Source organism: Lepidothrix coronata, unplaced genomic scaffold, assembly GCF_001604755.1.
Source record: "Lepidothrix coronata isolate B3197 unplaced genomic scaffold, Lepidothrix_coronata-1.0 Scaffold14, whole genome shotgun sequence".
NCBI lineage: Eukaryota > Metazoa > Chordata > Aves > Passeriformes > Pipridae > Lepidothrix > Lepidothrix coronata.
In genome coordinates this window covers 1,536,525-1,548,472 of record NW_016690194.1, presented here as the reverse complement: position 1 = coordinate 1,548,472, position 11,948 = coordinate 1,536,525, and the positions used below count along the sequence as shown (strand labels likewise).

The 11,948-nt window shown below is 44.4% G+C and overlaps 1 protein-coding gene across 1 annotated transcript in view; it reads left to right on the top strand.

Annotated features, from left to right (window-relative positions):
- The first annotated feature begins 10,963 nt into the window (after positions 1 to 10,963).
- SLC24A2 (solute carrier family 24 member 2) overlaps positions 10,964 to 11,948 on the top strand; it is a 113,759-nt gene continuing 112,774 nt past the window's right edge. Inside the window, exon 1 of the mRNA XM_017806050.1 lies at positions 10,964 to 11,073. The gene's annotated coding sequence lies outside the window, so the exon portion shown is untranslated. The remainder of the gene's footprint in view (positions 11,074 to 11,948) is intronic.

The window sequence follows — 11,948 nt, the reverse complement described above, 5'->3', positions numbered from 1 at the left end:
GGGGTAGAAAAGGGGATGGTTCCTCACCCACAGCTACAGTCCCTTAAAGAGCAAACGTGCTCCAACATGGCCTTACCCATAGCTGTAGTCTGTCCAGGGGCATATCTGCTCTGTTGTGTCTTATCCATGGCCACACATATTGAGGTGCTTTGGCATGACCTCGTGTACAGCCTCTGATGCTTCAAGTCCATGCTGCAGCATGGACTTATGCCTGGGCCACAATCCTTTCAGAGGTGTACCTGGAGTGGCACAGACATAACCACGGCCAGAAATGCCTCGAGAAGTATGTGCTCTGGCACAGGCATATCTGTGGCCACCCCACTTTGGGGTGTCCTGCTCCTTCCTGCATGTACTCCACAGGTCACAGTCCCTTTCAGTCAATTTCACGCTAGAGTCCCAGCCTGCCCAGTACAGCAGCACAGAATGGGCAGCGATGCCCTGGCCATCTGCCAGCCCAGGCACATCACCACTGGCGTTATCAGAATGTTCCCAGGCCCAGCAGAATAAGAGGATCAGCAGTACAGCAATACGGCAAGTAGTGAAAGAGAAAAGCAGTCACTGATGAGCACTAGGCTCTAATAGTTTAGGCAGTCAAGTGAGTCCCATGGCAAGCATAGGAGCCGGCTAAACAGCATAACTTTTATAAATTTGATCTAGATAATCCCAATCAAATGTTATCTCAAATGCTTTGAGACCCCAAACTTTTTTGGGTGCCAAAAAGGACTGTTGTGGTTTAATCCCATCCATCAGCTAGGCCCCTACATGCTCACTACCCCACAGCAGGATAGGGGACAGAATTGGAATGATAAAAGTGAGAAAACTCATGGGTTTCCAATAAAACCAGTTTAAAAAGTAAAACAAAGGCCACACATGTAAGCAAAGCAAAACAAGGAATTCAGTCATCACTTCCCCTGGGAAGGCAAAAGCTCAGCCACCCCCAGAAAAGCAGAGTTCTATCATGTTTCACGGTGACTTGAGAAGACAAACCTAGTCACTAAGAACATTTTCCCTTCCTTGTTCTCCTCCCAGCTCTATATGCTGAGTGTGATGCCATATGGGCTGGGATATCCTTTGGGTCACTTGGGGTCACTTGTTCTGGCTGTGTCCTCTCACAGCTCCTTGTGCACCCCTAGCCTTCTTGCTAGTGGGGTGCTTTTAGGAGTAGAAAAGGCCTTGCCCCTGTGTAAATGTTGCTCAGCAGTAGTAAAAACATCCCTGAGTTATAAATACTGCTTCCAACACAAATCCAAAATATAACCCCATACTGTCTACTATGAAGAAAATGAGCTCCATCCCAGCTAAAACCAGCACCAGTGTTTTAATTTAACTCTATGTTGTCATCTTTTCCACACTGTTTCAGTTTTTATACATTGCAAACTGTGAAATAATTTTGATGTTTCAAATGTCACCTGTTCCCAACTGCAATTAGCATTTAAAAGCTTAACATCCATTTTCATTCAAATATGCCGCCTCTGTAGTCATGGTAACCTCCTCATCAGCTTTATCTCCCAGCTTTAGAAGGTACTGCTGTGGTACTTGGAGGTGTTGTTATTTAAGATTTTTCATTTGACTCTCTCCTCCTTCCTTCTCCAGTGCAAAAGCCGCCTCTGTGCTTGCTTTTACCAAGTCAAAGGTCTACAACAACAAGAAAAGAGCTAAAATGAAAATACTGTTAGAAAAAAAGAAGTTATATGTCATGGATCTTCCTGGAAACAGGAATTGGTGAAGAATAGTGGCTTATGATTTCAGATGGCTCCTCACAGATGAAGCAGTAAACTACAGATAAGGTATTAAACTCCACATATTCAGGATAAATATAAATAAATATAAATAAAAATTAAAACCTAGTCATATATACAAATGTGTAGGTGTAGAATCCAAGTACATTGAACTAGCTGTGAGCCAAATATTGTTTCATTTAAAGAATGTAATTATTCTGTACTTAACCAGGATATACTCTGGTGTTTAATTTTATGAGAAAAAATGGGATTTCTTCTATTGTTAGTTATCCTTCTTATACTAATTTCACTGTGGATTTTTTTGTTTCTGCCCTGATTATTACATAGGATTTATATGACAGTGGATCAGCTGATTCAAAGTGCTTAAGTTTGGTAGAGATACCTATCTGTGAACCACATAATTCTTGTGACAGATAGTGTTGTCCTTGGCTTGTAACACATATTTATTGTCAGCAGAAAAATCATTGCAAGTACAGAGAAAAAGATGGTTATTAGAATTCAGATACATGGACTTTTGGCTAGTAGCTAACGTAATTATAGGCACTAAAATAGCATAATTACATGGGATTTTCTACATATTCTCCCTGTGGTCATTTGTAAAACTCACCTGCTTCCACTTTGAATTCAGAAATTGATAGAAACTGAAGTACTACACACATATTCCAGCCTGTCCCTGGACCATTTGTGAAGCTGTGGGATCATTTTTGGTATCTTTTTCAAGTGGCCACTTCTCAAAGACTACAAGCCAACAATTCAGCAGTCACAAGAAATGTATAAGTTTGCCTACCCTTAATCCCTATCACCACTGTACAACAGGCACAGATTGAATATTTGAGATGTAGGTGCTTCATTTAGGTCTTCTATATGTGGATATAGGCAGTAAATTTGCATTCTAACTAAATCTTATGTGGGGGCTTTAGAAGCATGGTTAAAAGCAATCTTCATATCTCCTTGCATCATCCTGAGCCTGAATATGAAGTCTTGATAATCAACAGGCACCCTCTATCAGCTGTCAGCCAGTAATGAGAACCTCCCAATACGTAATGTGAAATGAATGTACTCTGCCTGTGCAAACTCTGGCCTTGAAAGGCACTTTGTGTGTGTGAGTCTGCCATGGTTCTCATTGGAAATTATCAAAATTTTGGAAATATCTTCTTAACCTTTTTCATGGCCACATAGTCTCTAAGATGCCTGCTCGTACTTTGGTGTGTCTGGTTTTGCCATTTTATAAGTCTTTAGAGGAACTTATGGATTTGCAGTCAATGCTGAGGGCAATCCAAATTACCCAGGTGCTTTAAACTGGCAGTGTGGAAATACAGAGTATGAATCCCAGGCCTACCCCTACAATCCTTATTTTTCCTGTGATACCTTAATGATTCCTGCAATATCTCTGTTTTATCACTTAATAAAAATTCTTATAGTAGTGTATTCTTCATGAAGCACCAAGTAACACTTATTTTCTCTTTGCCAAGGGATGAAGTCAGAGTTCAAAATGAAAAAGGTAAAAGTTGTAAAAATCAAAGTTATTCTTTACGCCAAAGAGACTGAGAGTTCACCTCTTACTGTAGGATTTTTCAGAATGTGAAAAGAATGTCACTGAAAGCAGAGCAGCATTAGTGAGCTGTTTAACAAACTCTTTCCAGATCTCAAACACTGTCCCTCCCAAACCACCCGAATCTCTTTGCTTTCATCTGGGCTCTGCATTTTTTAAGGATTTCCACATGAAGGTCTTTCCTAACTGCCATGCACCAATGAGGGTTTTCCTGGGGTGTTGGCTTGCCTACATCATCATCATGGCTAGGTTTCGTGAACGAAGATTTGGGAAGGGCTCTACCCACGTTTGTTACAAGTGCGCTGGTGGCTAAAAAGGCCAATACGAGATAGGCACATTGGGTTGCAAAAGGCACAGCAGAAAGACTCCTTAGGTGGTATATTCTGCAAGGCATGATTCTTTCTGCGTTGTCTTTTCTCCTCAAGAGTGATCCTGCGTGCATTCTCAAAATCATCAGCAGCATTATACATAGTGTGTCTCCAGACCTCCCAATTGGAGGCCAGAGAAGACTAGTTATGTTGATCAATATGGCCAAGGCTGAGATGTTGTTTCAGGGAGTCCTTATATCTTCTCTTCGGGTCAGTGTAGAGTTGTGACGACCGATAAAGATACAAGGAGTCAGTTATGTGCAGAAAAGATGTCTTCCTCTTCTTTATTTTCTCATCTGCTTTTTTATACCCCTTGCTAGCAGCAAGCACTATCCTTATTTTTAGTAAGCAAGCAACAGCATTTCATTGGCTAGGTTCTATGGGTGATACATTTGGCAAAGCTCAAGGCCTTATTGCAGTTCCCACATCCTAGGCCTACCAACTTTACAGCCTGCCTTTGTTTTCTCCATCAGGGCTGCGTACTGACTTCCTTATCATCAAGGATACAGCCGAAAGTTTTCCCAGTCGATATCTCCATCCTGGGAGCTAATAGACCCGCTATTAACCCCTTCAATTCCCCCTTTCTGTAATTGTGCAAGAAATATTCCCTGTGTCGTCTTTTGCAGGGCCCTTTGCAAACACGACACAATACATGGTAACATTACTAGCACAACCACAACTATTATCCAAACTAAGACGCCTGTCTTGAGTAAGGACAGTAACCAACCTGAAATGCCCCAACGAGACAACCATCCTTCCAGGCCAAAAAAACCAGTTTCCTGTGTGATCTTCTTTGTTTGTTCCTGAAGTGTGGCAATTTGTCTGTAGATGGATTCAGAGTGATCTGAGATATTTAAACAACACATGCCTTCAAATTCCTGACAACTATGTTCATGTGCTAATAGCAAAAAATCAATAGCAGCACGATTCTGCAGTGTGGCATGCCGTGCCCTGTCTACATCCGTGGCAAGCTTATACAAAGTATCTGAGGTCAAATTTGCTTGTTTGGTCACCCAGCACACCAAGGCATTGATTTGCTTTAATGCTTTTGCTGAGGCAACTTGTGGCAAAAACAGAGAGGCAGACACAACAGATGCCTGATTCCACAAAGTTAACGTGTCCCGACATTTAGAGTCAAGGGCCAGTGACTGTTTGGTCAAAATATGACTGTAGAGATGGGAATGATTCAACAAAAGCTTTTCTGTGGGGGTAAGCAAACCTAATTTACCAAAGGTACAGGGTACCCCAGTGGGCTTTGCCGGAATACCTGGCCATGCCCGATTGCCACAAATCAAAAAGTATCCTTTCAGGAGTTGACGAGCAACTGTTACACCAGGTGAGGGTCGCTTGTGTATATATAAACACCAATCAGATGCATTCTGGTAAAAGGGCATATCTGGAGACAAGTCTTGTGAAAGGGTTTCTGTGGTAGCAGAAGCATCATCTCCCTTACTATACTTATTAACCAGCAGTGATGCACCCGTATAATCAAAATAAAAGCAAGCAGCAGCAGTTAAGGTACCCAAAATATCTAACTCTTACTGTGCAATGCCTACTGGTAGCTTAGAAGCCAGTTGTTTACATTTGCGATGCAGCTCTGCGCAGAAGCATTACAAGCCTTTGTTGCTAAATCAGGTAATCGTGTAACATTAGAAACAAGTTTCACTGCATCAGAGTTATTTACAGGTGCCCAACAAGGCATGTGTGAAAAGGTAGCTCTGGTTTCGCCAAGGAGGCACAGAAGGTAGTTTGGTTCAGTGCTTTCATCAGGGTTACCCAGACGTTGTGGCTGTGCCCACACTGGAGTGTCAGTTAACCATATAAGTGCCAATGTAGGCTGTTTGTCGCCCTGCAAAAACACAGTGGCCTCAGTTAAAAATCCGTGGCAATTTTAACTCCCCATTGAGCCAGACAATCCCTTCCCCACAGAGTAAGAGGGGCAGGAGTGACATATGGTCTTACAGTTGCAGCCTGCCCTTCAGAATTACAAATCAGGATGAAATGAGCTGCAATGTAACACTGTGTAGTTCCCCCCAACCCCACAACACCTGAATCAGAGGACACCAGAAGCCAAGAGCTTGGCCAATTATACATCGAGATGATGGATATATCTGCATCGGTGTCAAGTAATCCAGTCACCTTAACAGCAGAAGGCGAGGCTTTCCCATTACGCAGTTCACAAGTCATCTGTGAACGTTTCTATGAAATAGTCTGTGACCAAAATACTTGTGGAGGTCCTGTTGATCCAAATCCTCCAGCATGTCTTTCCCAGTTCTCTGTCCTGGGAACACAACTCACAAAAGGCACAAGTTGAGCAATTTGAGTTCCTTTTGGAATAGTAACAGGAGGGTAGGGGGTGGAGACCATGGCACAAATTTGTCCTGTATAGTTTGCATCAATTATCCCAACATGTACAATTATCCCAGCAATTGTGCTATTCGAGCGCCCGATTAACAAAGCACTCAGTCCACATCTGATAGGTCCCTCAGCATCTAAGGGAACCTTGACAATATCTGTAGAAGAAATTGTTACTGTTGCAGAGGTGGATACATCCATACTGGCTGCTCCGCTGGTTTTCCCTTTGAGCTGGTAGCAGAGGGGAGCATCAGGGGGGTGCATATGGGTTGTACTGTGGCAATGAAGGTACTTGTGTCTGAGCGCGCCTTCTCCTTGCGCTGGCTTTCCCGTTTCCCTGGAGAGGCTGTCCATTGGCATGAAACTTAGAGCGACATTGTTTAGCAAAGTGTCTTAGCTTCCCACAACGGTTACAATGAATACCAGGAGGATTAGGTAAGACCTTTGGCTTTTCCCCATTGCTTTTATCAGGGCAGTTAGCCTTAAGGTGTCCTTCTCTATTACAGTTATAGCATCGAGGGCTAGGACGCAGTATTGCAGCAAGGGCAGTCATTTGGTGATCTACAGTACCCACTTTGGAACATGCAGATACCATATCAGACACAGATGGGTCTCCTGGCAATGCATCCATAATTTTCTGACAATTTTCGTTTGCATTATCTTTTGCTAACTGCTTTAGGAGTGCCTGATGCAGGATTTCATCATCTACTGCTTTTCCAATGAAACTGCAATATGTGCAACAAACTTTAAAAAAGGTTCCCTCGGTTCCTGTTTCACTGTTGTATATCTAGGACGAGGGGAAGCAAGCTCCATAGTTTTAGTCAGAGCTAACATTCCCACCTGCTGACATTGTTGTAACACAATAGGATCCCACTGGGCCTATAAATCAGGGCTACTAAAACAATATTTTCTCAATAAGGCTTCCACTCCTACAGCCAGTTTGGGGTCCCCTGGAGGAAGTCTCATATTCTCCATAGCTACTCTTTCTGCCTGTTTCTGCCGGTTAGAATTAAACACTTCGTATTGTACAGGTTCAAATAAAACTTGAGCTAGATGGTCAATATCATAAGGAGCGAGCAAATCAGCATTAATTGCATGAATCACATGCATAACTTCAGAAGAAATTTACACCATATTTTGCCACATACGTTTGCAAATCCTGAATAGCTTTCCAAGCAAATAGATAATGTTCATCTTGCTTGCCAGAGTTAGGAGCTGCCTTAAAAACAGGATAAGCTTCTGCTCCTGGCTCTATTCCCGGAACAAATGCAGCGTCCTTCATAGCTTGTAAGGGGTGCCCAATTTTGTCTAACAACTCCCATTCCCCCCCTTTTGCAGCTTGTACATGCACCATCTCCCAAAACTTTCTAGGATGACGTGGCATGACTGTGACAGTGGTGACTGCCGACAAAGTCCATGGATCAGATAGTGTTTGTGTCTTTCGGCTCTGGGACCCCTTATGTACAGGTTGTAAGGCTTGACTACGGACAGAGGCATTTTCAGTTTCCTCCACATCTGCATCATCTACTGGGGAGGCTGACGCCACATAATACAAGCCTTTATTAGGTATATCATCCTCATTGTTTTCATCAGTGTCCTCGTCCTCCTCCTCCTCCTCCTCTGGCAGAGGAACAGAGGACGCTTGCCTTTGCTTAGCTTTAAATTCCTCTACAAGTTCCATAGCTGTCTTATACCGGTAAGGGACTATCTCAGTAGGGGTCTTGTATTTACAAGGAGTTTTAACAAGCTTGTGGGGTGCAGGATAGTGAACTTTTGAACCTTTCGGGGTTTTTAGAGCTGGACCCTTGGTAGATTTTTTAGTATGTGTATCCAAATGCTATACTGTTTCTTTTTTATCTGTTAAAGCAAGCAATTCATTGTCAGAGGGGGAGATAGCAGGCGGCGATGCCCCAGCAACTGAAGTTCCCTCCTCCCCTTTGTGTCCTTCTGTATCTGACAGAGGCTCTGTTTCAGGCAACTGAATACCTTCCGAAACTTGTTCATTAAGCCAGTCTTTTAAAAAAAGTCTCAACCAGTATATGCCAGGTGGCAGGCAAACTTTCTACTTCCTTAGCACTCTTGGCACCCTTATAAACCTCTTTCCACAGTTTATCCCCCACCTTCTCCCAAGTCTTTACTCTAAATGCAACTGATGTGTTAGCTTCAAAACCTTGCTTTCTACACCATAGCAGCAAATGTAGCAAATCATAATCTTCAGCAGTTACACCTTTACACTTTAGGAAGTGCTTCCAAGTGGACAGCACCAACTTTTCCTCTTTAGACATCTGATTCCCCATTATCACAGTCTTTGTTCTTGGTGGCTCAGCTTTTCCAGGTGTCAGTAGTTCTCAGGTCCGGGCCCAGGCAGTTTCCTTACTGCTCTCAGCTACGCCAAGCTCCGTCACCACCATCCGTCGCCCGATGGTCAGTAATGCAGTATCACGTCGAGGGTCACCATACATCAGTGTAGAGTCGTGACGACCGATAAAGATACAAGGAGTCAGTTATGTGCAGAAAAGATGTCTTCCTCATCTTTATTTTCTCATCTGCTTTTTTATACCCCTTGCTAGCAGCAAGCAGCATCCTTATTTTTAGTAAGCAAGCAACAGCATTTCATTGGCTAGGATCTATGGGCGATACATTTGGCAAAGCTCAAGGCCTTATTGCAGTTCCCACATCCTAGGCCTACCAACTATACAGCCTGCCTTTGTTTTCTCCATCAGGGCTGTCTACTGACTTTCTTATCATCGAGGATACAGCCGAAAGTTTTCCCAGTCGATATCTCCATCCTGGGAGCTAATAGACCCGCTATTAACCCCTTCAGCTCCTCTCTTGCAGCAGCCAGTGGCAAGTTCATCATAAAGCATGATCTTAGGGAGGCAGTAGTCCTGCATCCTTCAGACGTGTCCTGCCCAACGCAGCTGTGTTCTCAGCAACATGGTCTCAAGACTTGTGGTTGCTGCTTGTTCTAGAACAGACGTATTAGTCACATAATCTGACCAGTGGATGTTTAGGATTGTACGGAGACAGTGTTGATGGAAGCGTTCTAGGAGATGCAAGTGGTGGCGGTAGATGACCCATGATTCGGAACCATACAAGACAGTAGACAACACTGTGGCTCTGTAAACACTGATCTTTGTACTTTTCTTCAAGTGTTTATTTCGCCAAACTCTTTTATGAAGCTTTCCGAAGGCACTATATGCCTTTGCTAACCTGTTGTCTATCCCTCATCAATATTACCATTCAAGGAGACGAGGCTACCTAGGTAATTAAACTGCTGGACTGATTTGAGCTATGATTGACCAATGGTGATATGGAGATGATGGAAGACTTCCTGAGGTGCAGGTTGATAGAGAACTTTAGTCTTCTTTAAGCTGACTTCCAGTCCCAAAAGCTCAGCAGCGTCTGCAAAGCAGGATGTTAAACGCTGCAGAGCTGCTTCTGTGTGAGCGATGAGGGTGGCGTCATCAGCATAAAGCAGCTCCTGGACAAGGTGGTCTAAGGTCTAAGTATGGGCCTTCAGTCGTCTTAGGTCGAAAAGGCTTCCATCAGTACGATATTGAATGTAGATACCGTCCTGATCATCGAGGTCTGCCGAGGCCCTTTGGAGCATCATGCTGAAAAAGACTGTGAACAGGGTTGGTGTGAGAACGCAGCCTTGTTTCACACCATTAGTTATTAGAAAGGACTGAGAAAGCGCATCACCATATCTGACTTGGCCGTGCTGATCCTCGTGGAGTGAGATGATCATTTTAAGGAACTTGGGAGGATATCCTAAACATTCAAAAATCTGCCACAGACCTTTCCTGCTCACAGTATCGAAAACCTTGGTGAGATCAACAAAGGTTTCATAGAGACCTTTGTTCTGTTCCCTACACTTCTCTTGCAGTTGTCTGAGAACAAATACCATGTCTGTGGTACTCCTGTTGGCTTTGAAACCACACTGGCTTTCAGGTAGAATTCCTTCTGCTATAGCGGGTATTAGTCTGTTCAAAGGTATTCTTGCCAGGATTTTGCCAGCAATGGAGAGCAGAGTAATACCACGGTAATTTGAACAGTCTGATTTAACTACTTTCTTCTTATACAACGCGATGATGACTGCATCACGAAGGTCTGATGGTAGTTCACCTAGTTCCCAACAGCGTAGTAAGAACTCATGAAATTTAGCATGGAGTGCTTGGCCCCCATGTTTCCAGACTTCAGGTGCACCAGATTACTTTGTTTTATTCACGAATTACCATGCAGGTTTTTTTAACAACAGTATAGAGGATGAGTGCAAATATGATTTCAAAAAAGCATTACCTGTGTAACTCTTAACTGATCTCCAGCATGTGCCACCGGGAATTACCTTTGATAGAGCTGCATTGTAACAGTTTTAATGCATGTGAATTTTGAAGCAATTACTAAACAAAACACAGTTTCTTGGAGAAATAATAATGCTGAAAGATGAAGACCAAAATAGAGGGGGATAGTTCTGGCTAAGAACTTAGCCTGTTTTCTTGTATGTTCAGTGCATCTTTATTGTTCTCTGTGGTGACTTTGAATTGCAGTTTGAAGAAATCTCTGTTCAGCAATAAATGAATCATGATTAATAACTTTATCGTGGGCATGTCATCTTCCTTAAAATTAAAACCAAGACTAAATGTCTTTTTCTTTCATGTCCTGATTTCCCTTCAGAAAACATTTCGCATAAAGGATATTTTAATCAGGAGGCCTTAAAATTACCTTACTCCTCGAGGCTTGTGACCTTTGCTAGAAACGCTGAATTTTACCCAAGTTAAACCGTACCTGCTAACTCAAGATGAAGGTGAAAAGACAAAAAAAATAGATGCCTCGCCAGCCTTGCCTGGCCTCTGATCAAACTCTCGTGGGAAGCGCGGCGGGCGGGGGGCGGGGCGCCGCCTGCCCCGCCTGCATGGGGCGGACCGCTGCCGCCGCCCGCCGCAGTCAGTGCCGCGAGGGACCGTGGTCGGATCGCCGATCCCTGTGCACATCCCGGCTTGTTCCCGCGCCCCTGCCCAGCGCCCGCGGGCCGGCGCGCAGCGCAGCGCAGCTCCGGGTGAGCGCCGCCGGGGTGAGCGGGCGGGGGTTGGGCTGCGGCGATGCGGGGACTCCCAGCCGCAAATTCCCGCCTCCATGGGCGGGACCGGCTGCCGAGGGGTGACCGGTACCCCGAGCCGCCCGGTCGGTGTCTCCGGGGCTCTCCGCGTTTGGAAGTGGACCCACTGCCCTTTCAGAGGGGGAAAAAGTTTGTGCGGCGCGGATCGGTGCGAAGTTGGGCTGACTTAGGCGAGCGTCTGCGGCATCTCTGCGGGGGGACGAGGGAGAAGGCGGGGCGGCCGGGATGCTGCGCTGCGCTCCACCGGGGTCTGGGGTCCGCTGTGTCGGGAGCGGTCTGGCACGGCAGGCCGTGCAAATTCCAAGGCAGGAGAGAGCCCAAGCGCTTTTCCTGTACCCCGTTCGTGTGATGGTCAGGGAAGCGCGATCATCGGCCCGTCGCCTCCGGCTGCGCACGGCAGCGACGGTGCCATTCCGGTGACTTTCCAGCTTAATGTTTTTGTGGCAGTCCGTCGAGTAGTAACTCTGAGATGGAAAATAAAATATCTCCGCTGCGGTGCTGTATCTTGAGGATAGAGTATGTCTTCATGACATCTGCTTAATATGGAAACTGTTTGAAAAAAAATCAGGAGAAACTGCAAGTTACTTAATAACTTTTATGGAAATAACTGCATGTAATAGCTGAAATCCTGCATTTGAGAATACAAAATCAGTCTTCTACTGACTAATAGATTGTTCAGTATTCAGCTGTTGCTACAAATTACTTGAATAAGAGACGTAACAAAGTATTTTTGGGGCAGTAATACTAATAATCAGTTCTATTAAGAGAGTAGTATCTTATGTCTTGTTTCATATAAAATGCACACTACTGAATAT